Genomic DNA, 11,057 nt, shown 5'->3' with positions numbered 1-11,057 from the left:
CACAATAACTGATGGGAGTTGTAGTCCAAAAAGAGCTGGACAGACTCAGCTTGGCCACCCCTGCTAGGCTATGTTTTGCTCACATTTAGGAACACAGGAAGCTGCCTTATACTGAGTCAGAGGGTTGGTCCATCTAGCTCAGTATTGTCTCTACACAGACTGGCAGCGGCTTCTCCAAGGTTGCAACCTTCTGCATGAAAGTATGTAGGTGCTCTTCCCAAAGCAGCCTCATAGCTTGCCGAGCTCACATGTAGACTCGCATTAAAATGCAAACCAGGGCGGACTCTGCTTAGCAAAGGGGACAATTCATGCCAAGACTAGCTCTTCTCTATTTGCATAGAAATGTCATTTCATAGTTTTGCCTTTTGGCTCCACCATTTGCAGTGTGTGCCTCAATTCAATGCAATCCATACTTTATTTCAGTCTCTGACCAGCAAAAATAAAGTAGACAAATAAGAGAAAAATAAGAGCATTTAAGCATTAATTAACTACATTTTTTAAAACATTTTTTAATATCCCGATCTTCCTCCAAAGAGCCCAGGTGGTGTACTACATTCTTATGTTTCTCCTCACAACAACCCTGTGAAGTAGGTTAGGCTGAGAGAGAAGTGACTGGCCCAGAGTCACCCAGCTAGTTTTCATGGCTGAATGGGGATTTGAACTCAGGTCTCCCCAGTCCTAGTCCAGCACTCTAGCCACTACACAACACAGGATCTTAGCAATCTATCCTATACTATGCCAGTTAAGTGTGAATTTACTGTCTGTCTAATTCTATTGACCACCACACAAAATTTGGCCGCATTATATGAAACATCAGAATCCTTGTCAGAGAGAGGAAAGCAAACATAAAATTAATATGAACAGGGAAATTTCTTAATAAAGGAAATATGAGAATCTCTATAAAAGGTACAATATAATGAAACATGGGCTATCAATTTGACTGCTCCATCTCCACATGTGCATAACCTCACCACATAAGGGATCCTCTCAAACCTGCCCTCCAAAACTGCTGACAGAAGAGCATTAAAACATGCAAGCAAGGAAAACAAATTTGCTTCCTTCTCTAGATGATTGTTATCTTAAACTTTGAGATTATGCATCAATGGCCAAAATTACTGCATATATTAAGAACAAATCTGAAGATTTTTGTTCTCAGACATGGGAACCATTTATTCAACATGGTTCCCCACCCGAGATTTGGTTTCCTTTTGTAGAGAAATTTAATGCTGAATGCTCTGTGTAGATAACAGGTACACTAATTATTGACCTTACTGTTAATGTTTCTAAACTTGCAGCCATTTATCTTTCAGATTGGAGAAGGGGAGAGGGAGATGATGGTGTAAAGAATTCAGGTGGAAGTATACAGATTGTAATGAGAATCATTGTAACTGCATCGTTTGATCACTTTTTGGGGGTTTTCCCCCTTATGTTTTTCTGTTTATATTATAGATAAAATAATAAAAATATTTAAAGCAGGGGGGGAAACATGCCAGTGAAAACATTCTTCTGTACCTAGTACAGTTAGTATACTAAGGTACCTTTCTGGTTTGGTGTTATATCATTGGATCCCAAAATAGAACTTATTTTGTAACATAGCTTAACTCATTTTAGCATGTGATATCTAGCAGCCAGGAGTATAGCTGTAACTGAGCAGATGGGTTCAAAGAACCCGGCCCCCCCCCCAGCTCCTGAGGGCCCTCCAGTTCCTCCCTTCCCTATTTTCTTCATTATCTCCCTCAGTCCAAGGGGCCGCCAGGAAGGGGTCAAACATAGGCCCCATCCCTAGCTACGACCCTGCTAGCAGCCTTTGTTTAAGGATACCTGTACCTGTTTCTGAGTGTAGGGGAAGATAGACAGACCCACTAAAAGGACCTTTTCAATGAAGGCACCACAACCCTGGAATGCCCCCCTCCAAGGACATTGGACTGGCTCCCTCTTTCACCATCTCCAGATGGAATTTTAAAATGTTCTGGTTTCAGAATAGCTCTATGCAAAACTAACTTTGTCCTGAGCTTCTCTACTTTTATCTACTTTTCTACTGATGGTTTTTAAATTCATTCTTTTGTCAGGGGCATATCTAGGGTGGGGCAGGCAGGGCATTTGCCCTGGGTGCAACTTGAAGGGGGGCACCATTTTTCAAAATGAAAAAAAAAATTTAATGGCCACCGAAAACAAAATGGCCACCACACATGTTCAAATGGCCTCTGTGAGGCCCTAGGCCATGCCAGGCCTTTCAGAGGCCATTTGAGCATGCACGGTGACCATTTTGTTTTCGGCGACCTTTATATATATATATATATATATATATATATATATATATATATATATATATATATATATAATGGTCCCTGCGAGGCCCTAGGCCATGCCAGGCCTCACAGAAGCCATTTCAGCATGCGTGGCAGCCTCCAAAATGGCCACCAAGCTGATCTTTGCAGGCCCAAACAGGCCCGAAAATCAGCCTGGGACAGGCTGCGGCGGTGAATTAAGAGGCCAGCGGGGGAGGGGGGATCTTTGCAGACCCTGTGTGTGTGTGTGTGTGTGTGTGTCACTGTACACATATTCAAATTGGCACTATGTACAGAGAATCAGGGCTTGTGAATACTGAGCTGAAGCTTATGAGCTAGGATTGTATTCATTTGCTCTTATTTTGCTTCTTGTGATAAGTGAGTTAAATGTGATGTCTTAATAATATGGCTATTAATGGTGAGTTTGTCTTTGAATCAGTGTGAAATCCTTAGTATTAAGATCCACTGGGAGTTTCTTGCTCTCTTTCTCTCATTTTAACTGTCTTTCTGAAATACTGGAATATATTCCAAGCAGTGACACAGTTTACTCTGCATATCCTTTAATAATTTTCAGAGTATCTGGGAAAAGCCAAATTCTCCATTTATTTTTAAAACTTATGTAATAGTGATGCTACAATGCATACTAGAGAATTAGACAGGCTTGTTTAGTTTTTCAAGTACACCTCCACATAGTATTTGGGTATTTCATGAGCCCCAGCATACTGAAATTTGTAGTTTTCCAGCATTTTTTGGTCTGGCTATGTCCAGTGCTAAATAGTTTTTGAAATATTAAATAAATAAATAAATAAATAAATAAATAAATATTAACAAGCTTAACATATTTTTGAGGTGGTATTATGGTAAAGTTATCTGAAAGATGGGTGTCGGATGTTTGGGCAGGGGGTGCAATTTCCGTGCTTGCCCTAGGCACTATTTTTCCTAGATACGCCTCTGTCTTTTGTGTATTTAAATAGTTTTAATTGTGGTTTTTATATTATTTTGTTTGTTTTGTAAGCCACCACTTTGGAATTTTAAATGAAAGTGAGCTATACATCCAGATACAAATAAAGTGGTGTAGACCCCAGAAAATTGAGCAAAACTCAGGGACATTGAGGCCCTGTTCAGGTGTTATTGCATGAGGGGAGACAAACAGGAGAACTCCAGCTGACCATGTGTGTAGACTCATTGCCTACACCCCTAGACCACATGTTTGAAGTTTGTATGCCACGCAGGCACTTCATCATGCTTGAGAGTAGCCATAATTCTACATTATAATTGAGCGTTTGCCCTTTAAATCTCTCTCTCAATCTCTCTCTTTTTAAATCTCAGATGCTGTTCTTGCCTTGTACACTGCCCTGAGTCTGTGGATTGGGCGGTATATTAAATATCTAAATAAATAATGTTTTGTTTTTATGCTTGTGTTTTAAATTTTTTAATCAGATTTGTTTTATGTTTTAGCTTAATATTTTAATTGTGTCATTTTTACAATTTTGCTTTTAAATTCTCCTGTAAACCGCCTTGGGATTGTTTTAATGAAAGGCGGTATATAAATTTAACAATAAATAAATAAATAAATAAATAAATAAATAAATTTCAATGCACATAATCTAGGCTCCTTCAGAAGGATCCTTCTATGTACACAGTACATGTGTAGATCTGAACACATGTCCAGTTACTCACACATGTTCACCACATGGACAGCAGTACATGTCCACATGGACAGCTGTATCTTATGTGTGAGGGGCCTGTACCTGAGTTCAAATGAACACTGATACAATCATTCATACAAAAGCAAGTAACCTCTGCTAACTGAGCAAAGAGGCGCCTTGTTAGTGGTGATTGATTCTCTTGTAATTAGTGGGGGTGGGGGGAGCAAATAGCCCTCTCCAACCCCAGCACAGCATCCTTCCAGTGGCTGTTGCTGGTGTCTACCTTATGTTTCTTTTTAGATTGTGAGCCTTTTTTTGAAAGGGGACCATATTATTTATTTAGTATTTATTTTTCTATGTAAACATTTTTTAAAAAAAATTCTATGTAAACTTCCAAAAACATTGACACTTCTGTTGAAACATGGTATATAAATATTAGTAGTAGCAGCAGCAAGTACACGTGTACAGACACCTGTGTGTACATACAGCATAATGGCTGAATAGGGCTTGTGACTTGTGCAACAGTTAAAATAAAAAGCTCTCCACTCATTGTTCCAAGGAAAGGCATCTTTAATATTTTCTTTTTCAAATTTCCTTTTACAGTAACGTGGCAAAACTAAGATAGCTTCCAAAAACAACCTTGATTTAGCTCCACTGCTGAATCAAACAAAGCTTACATTGCTTAATTGAGGGTGCAGTTCTATCCACATTTACCTGTGAGTATGCCTACTGAATATAACTGGACTTACTTCCATGAAAACATACATAGGATTGCACTGTTGATCAATTCAAGTGTGCAGTCCTACTTTTAAATAAATGTAGGAGACGTTTTCATGTTTCAAGAGGTTATTGTCTATTGATATGCATGCTTTTGAATAGGAGTGTGCAAGCTGGCTCGATTTGAACCGCCGTTTGAATCAAACCGGTCCTGTTCAGGCAGTCCAGGTTTGAACTGGACCAGCCCCAGTTTGAACCAAACTGGTTCAGACCGGTTCAGGGGTATACGGGTAAAGGGGAATCCAGTGAGGATTTCCCCTTACCAGTAAAGGGGCAGCGGGGGCTTCCCTGGGCCTAGAGGGTGTGGGAGGGGAGTCTGTAGTACTTACAAATAGCAGCAGCTGTGGGGTGGCGGAGGCTCCCACCCCCCTGACGGCCTGCCCCAGAGTAGCCAGAGGCGGTGGTGGCCCAGTTTGGGTTTTCTCCATCCCGGTTTTGGCCTCTGCACATGTGCAGAACTGGGCCATAGAAGGCCCGAACTGGGCCACCACCGGCCCTGGCTACTCTGGGGCAGGCCGGAAGGGGTGGGGGAAGTAACCACTGCTGCCCACAGCTTCCCCCACTCCATTTGTAAGTACTCCCCTCCCACCCCCTCTAGGCTTAAGGAAGCTCCCCTGCCCCATTACTGGTAAAGAGGAATCCTCACTGTATTTCCCCTTTACCCGTATACCCCCAACCAGTCCAAACCGGTCAAGTCCACAAACCAGTTTGAACTGGTCCGGAGGTCAAAGAGGAACAGAACCAGTTTAGGTCTCTTTGAATCCAGTTTGGATTCTAACCAAACTTGCAAAACCAGTTTTGTGCACATCCTGAGTGCTCTCCAGCAAGGTTATTAAACTCAGGTGCCTTCTCAGTACCATCATGACAGAAGACAATACAAAGAACCTTACTGGGTCAGACTCAATGGCATAACCACCACTGAGCAAAGGGGTACCCAGGCTGTGGGAATGTGAGGGCCATCAGGTTGCCCCTTCCCCTAGGGCACCCCTATCCCCTATCCCACGGCACCTCCTCATGTCCCCGGTGCTGTTGCAGCAGCAGTTGCAGCCACTGCTGTGACTGCCCATCTGTCCGCCTCTTCCCACTGTTGCCACAGCTGGGCACCATACCTGCCCCCCCCCCTCTTTGCCACCATGCCCAAGGCCCAGGCAGCCAGCAAGCACTTTCTTCAGAGGTCTGGCTGGGTGCTTCTTTGTCTTCCTCACAAACAATATCTACATGAAACCGCTGGGTGAGGTCATCGGGAGATTTGGTGCTGGGTGTTATCAGTATGCTGATGACACTCAAATCTACTTCTCCTTTTCATCTTCAGGAAATGGCACTCATTCTCTAAATGCCTGCCTACAGGCAGTAATGGGCTGGATGAGGGAGAACAAATTGAAGCTGAATCCAAGCAAGATGGAGGTGCTCATTGTGGGGGCTCAGAATCTGAGGGATGAGTTAGAGCTCCCTGTGCTAGATGGGGTTACACTCCCCCAAAAGGAGCAGGTGCGCAGCTTGGGAGTATTCCTGGACCCCGGCCTCACCCTGGTATCTCAGGTGGAGGCCATGGCCAGGAGTGCTTTCTATCAGCTTTGACTGATTCGACAGCTGCGCCCATTCCTCAGAGAGGATGACCTCAAAACAGTGGTGCATCAGCTGGTAACCTCCCGGCTCGACTACTGCAATGCGCTCTACGTGAGGCTGCCTTTGTACATCGTCCGGAAACTTCAGTTAGTTCAGAATGCGGCATCCAGGTTGGTCTCGGGGGCAACCTGGAGAGACCATATGATACCTGTTTTGAAACAGCTACACTGGCTGCTGATATGTTTCAGGGCAAAATACAAAGTGCTGGTTATTACCTTTAAATAACTCTGCTAACTTGGCAAGAGGCACCTTTTAACATGGTGATTCTCTTTATTTAACAGGGGGAGAGTAACTGGCCCTATCCACCTCCAGCACTGTACCTCCAGTGACTGGTGTCTATTTGATGTTTCTTTTTAGATTGTGAGCCCTTTGGGGACAGGGATCCATCTTACTTATTTATTATTTATCTTTGTAAACCGCCCTGAGCCATTTTTGGAAGGGCGGTATAGAAATCAAATAAATAAATAAATAATAAAGCCCTGAACAGCTTAGGTCTGAGTTATCTAAGAGAGTGCCTTCTTTTACATGATCCCCACCGCACCTTAAGATCTTCTGAGGAGGTTCGTCTCCAGTTGCCACCGGTTCGTCTGGTGGTGATGCAGAGGCGGGCCTTCTCTGTAGCTGCTCCTGGGCTGTGGAATGCACTCCCAGCAGAAATTTGTAATTTGAGATCATTGCCGTCCTTCAGGAAAGCCCTTAAAACCTACCTATTTGGCCTGGCCTTCCAGGGTTTTAAATGATTAACTGTTTAAAATTATTTTAAATTGTTGCCCTGATTTTCAGGGCTTTTAGCTGTTTTATTGGTTTTATTGTGTTTTAATAGTTTTTAATTGTTAATTTGTTTTAAAATTTTTTCTCATGCTGTGAACCGCCCTGAGCCATTTTGGAAGGGCAGTATATAAATCTAATAAATAAATAAATAAATAAATAAATAAATAAATAAATAAATAAAAAAAAAACAAGGGAGCAACAAAGAACAACCTGCCAGACTGGTGAAGAAAGTGTCCATATGTCCGTGCCCTGCACTCAGTGCTCCCTGCGTCTGACAGAAAGGCATGGCTGGTGTAGAGTAGTACCCCCAACAGCAGAGGGGAGCAGATGTGGCTCATGTTGGGGGGCAGGTGTAGTACTCACCCTTGATCAGACCAAACAGTCCTTGTAGGCCAGCAGCATCCTGCTTCTCACACTAGCCAACCAGATGCCTACGGGAAGCCCAGATAGCTTCCTCCCACACTCCAGCAACAGCTGTTCAGTGTGGCATACTGCTTTTGTACATGGAGGTTCCACAGAGCCATTAAAGACCAATCCTCTATTAATCTGTCTAATCCCCTTTTAAAGCCATCTAAGCTAATGGCCATCACCACTTCTTGTGGCAGCAAATTCTATTCTATGATGTGTGAAGAAGTCTTTTGTCTCTCCTGAATGGTCTGACACTCAGTTTAATTAATTATTATGGGAGAAGAAAAATTGCCAGGATTGGTTCCTGATTGTTCTGAGCCTCAAAGCTGCAAAAAGAGGTGGCAGAGATCCCTTTGACCACCATGTTATCATTTGGGAATTTCTTCTGTCCCATAAAAAGTCCCTTGTGACTGCCTCCGTTGGTGGGGTCCATATAAAAACTTTGATTTTTAAAAAAACATTTGCCTTTTTATAATTAACTTTTTTATTACCCTGGCCATGGCTCCAGAAGTGCAGTAAGTGGAAGAAATACTGTTTTGTTCCCTCTTGTTGCCTGGGGTGACATGCCACAAACAGCAGATGGAATTAAAGAGAGCATTTGAATGGCATGTACAGTGTTTACACTTTCTAGTGAAACGAGATAAGAATCATTCTGCCTGTGGTTGGTGCAAATGTTTTAATTATGAATGCTGATATTGTACTTAGCCCTTATCTTGCACCTGTTATTTATTATAAAGGACTTAGGAAATACTTGCAGGTGATCTAGTCAAAACATTCAGCCTCTTTGAACTGGCTTTTAACAAAACAACCTAAGAGTTTCTACAGGAAGAAATGTGCATAAAGGGTCAAACTGCACATCATATTGGAGCTACATGATTTTAACTCGTAAAATATATTTATTTTACTAAAATCTGCAGGGTCCCCTGATTTGGATAGCACAGAAGGAGGGCGCGGGTGTTCAATATAGATAACATGGTGTGGACTCTAGCTCAGTGGAAGAGCATCTGATTTGCATTTAGAGGAACCTTGGTTCAATCCCTGCCATCCCCAGGTAAAGCTGGGAAAGATCCTTGGCCGAAACTCAGGAGAGCCACTGCCAGTCAGTGTAAATACTGAACTAGTCTGATTCAGTATAAAGCAGCTTTGTATGTTGTTCCTATGGAGGAGGCAGGGGTCCAACTTTTTTTTTTTTTTTCATGATGCGGTCATGGGCGTCCGCAGGGCATTTTCTATGGGGAGGCAAAGCCAGCACTCTCCCTCACTGGGAGTATGCACCATTGAATTAAAAGGGAACTGGATCAATCAAGGGGGGGTGGACTGCCCCCTCTTGCCCCCGTCCCCGGATGACCATGACTGCAGCCCCAATGAAGCTGCTATTACATGCAGAGGGGGGAAGTTACGAGCACAAAACAATGTTTTTGGTTTTTAGACAAAATGTATTATAAGAAGATTAATCTGATTAATCGACCGGATGCTACAGCTCCAGTACTGACTTGCATACTTGAAACTTCACATTGGCCATTGACCCTTTTTAAAAATTCTTCTTTTGCCCTTTTCCTCTTAAGGAGTCTTCTGCTAATGGGTGCTATTTAAGTATTTCCCAGCATGGTTTAAACCACCCAGAGACGTAAGTTTTGGGCGGTATAAAAATGTTTTGATAAATAAATAAATAAATAAATAAATAATGAGATCTCAAGAATTGTCCTCTGTCCAGTGTGAACATTGTGAATGGACCTCCAAATCTGCATGCCACTAAAACATGGAGACAAGAGAGAAGGCAAGTTACCCTAAATAATACACTGATGACAAGATGCCCTTAGAAAGCACGCTGACACAGAGAGCAGTCATCGGTAAATGGTGATTTATGGGTGCTGAAACAAGCAAATTATTGAATGCCTTAAAGCGGGGGGAGGAGGTCTGCCCTGGGATTGAGGACTCAAAGCCACAGGGAAGTAATTCTTTCTTCTCTAGAAAGCAAAGTGTGCTTTTAGTCCCATGAAACAGGTCAATATAGGTCAATGCCTGCATTAGAAGCATTAAGCCAGGCAACCATTTCTCTTCTCCTTTGTTTTGGCCCCTGCGTCCCTTCTTGTTCCTCAGTCACTGACAAGAGACTGAAACCAGTTTATTATATTTTGGTGTGGCAGCACCCAGACACTGACCAAGACAGAGTGTATTCAACAGGGAGAGTTAAGCAGTATGACTCCTGAGCTGAATGCAAGCGTTGTGTACGTGGCGGTATAGATACAATCATCTCCCTCCCTATTTCCTTCTTCAGTGAAATTATTAAGAGTAGGTCAGCCAACCAGGAAGATGCCTGAGAGAATACATAAGGGCTGAAATCTGAAGCTTTAAAACAACTGCAGGGTCAGGATTCTGTAGTAAAGAGGTAGCTCTGCTTGTTCTCCTGCCTCAGTTGGAACATAGGAACATAGGAAGCTGCCATATACTGAGTCAAGCCATTGGTCCATCTAGCTGCCCAGACTGGTAGCAGCTTCTCCAAGGTTGCAGGCAGGGATCTCTCTCAGCCCTATCTTGGAGATGCCAGGGAGGGGACTTAGAACCTAGATGTTCTTCCCAGAGCGGCTCCATCCCCTGAGGGGAATATCTTACTGTGCTCACACATCAAGTCTCCCATTCATATGCAACCAGGGCAGACCCTGCTTAGCTAAGGGGACAAGTCATGCTTGCTGCCACAAGACCAGCTCTCCTCTCTGCAGCAGTTGCTGCAGTTTCTCTACAGCAGGGATTCCCAACTTGGGTCCTCAGATGCTGTTGGACTACAACTCCCATCATCCCATTGTGTATGGGGATGATGGGAGTTGTAGTCCAACAACATCTGGAGACCCATGTTTGGGAACCTCTACTCTGCAGGTAGCTTACCCAGCATTTACTTCTGCAGCAGTTGATTATTAGCTTATTGAGGCCCTTTCCAGATGGCAGTGAAGTGTGGGGGTTTCCCCCCAAGCTTCCGAACTAGTTTCTTATGCCATCTCACTCACAGTCCAGATACTTCTGTAGGCTTGCATAAGTTCTTGTGTTCTGTTGTACTGTGATTGGCTCTCTGGCCAGATGTTTAGCATGGACCTTGCACATTTTTTGCAGCTCCACCTGCTGGCCAGCACTTGCAAACCTGATTGTTTTCATTACTACTTTTAAGTACAGGTGGGTGGTCCTCGTTAGCTGCGGTCCTGGCACCCGCATATCACATATATTTCACATATCCACAGTTGGGTCATTGGGACCAGGTTTTTTATTTGTGGGGAGAAAATGGGGTTATTATCACCTATCCGTGGTTCTTGAATGGCCGGAAATTACTTCTGATATCATTTTCTGTCACCATTTTGTAGTACTGAGCTATTTGTGGCTCTTTGCTTAAAAAAAAAAACACCCTAAAAAAAGAACAAAAATCAGAGGATATGGAAGTTTTGGGGGCATTGCTCGAGAGCTGGAGAGGAAAGTACTGTGCTTATTTCTGCTCCCTCCTGCCTTTTCTTGAGATTTTCAGTACATTTCTGTGTGCTTAGGAACCTAACCC

The sequence above is a fragment of the Hemicordylus capensis genome, chromosome 4 (genome assembly GCF_027244095.1).
Source record: "Hemicordylus capensis ecotype Gifberg chromosome 4, rHemCap1.1.pri, whole genome shotgun sequence".
Taxonomy (NCBI): Eukaryota; Metazoa; Chordata; class Lepidosauria; order Squamata; family Cordylidae; genus Hemicordylus; species Hemicordylus capensis.
Note: the sequence above shows the minus strand (reverse complement) of the source record.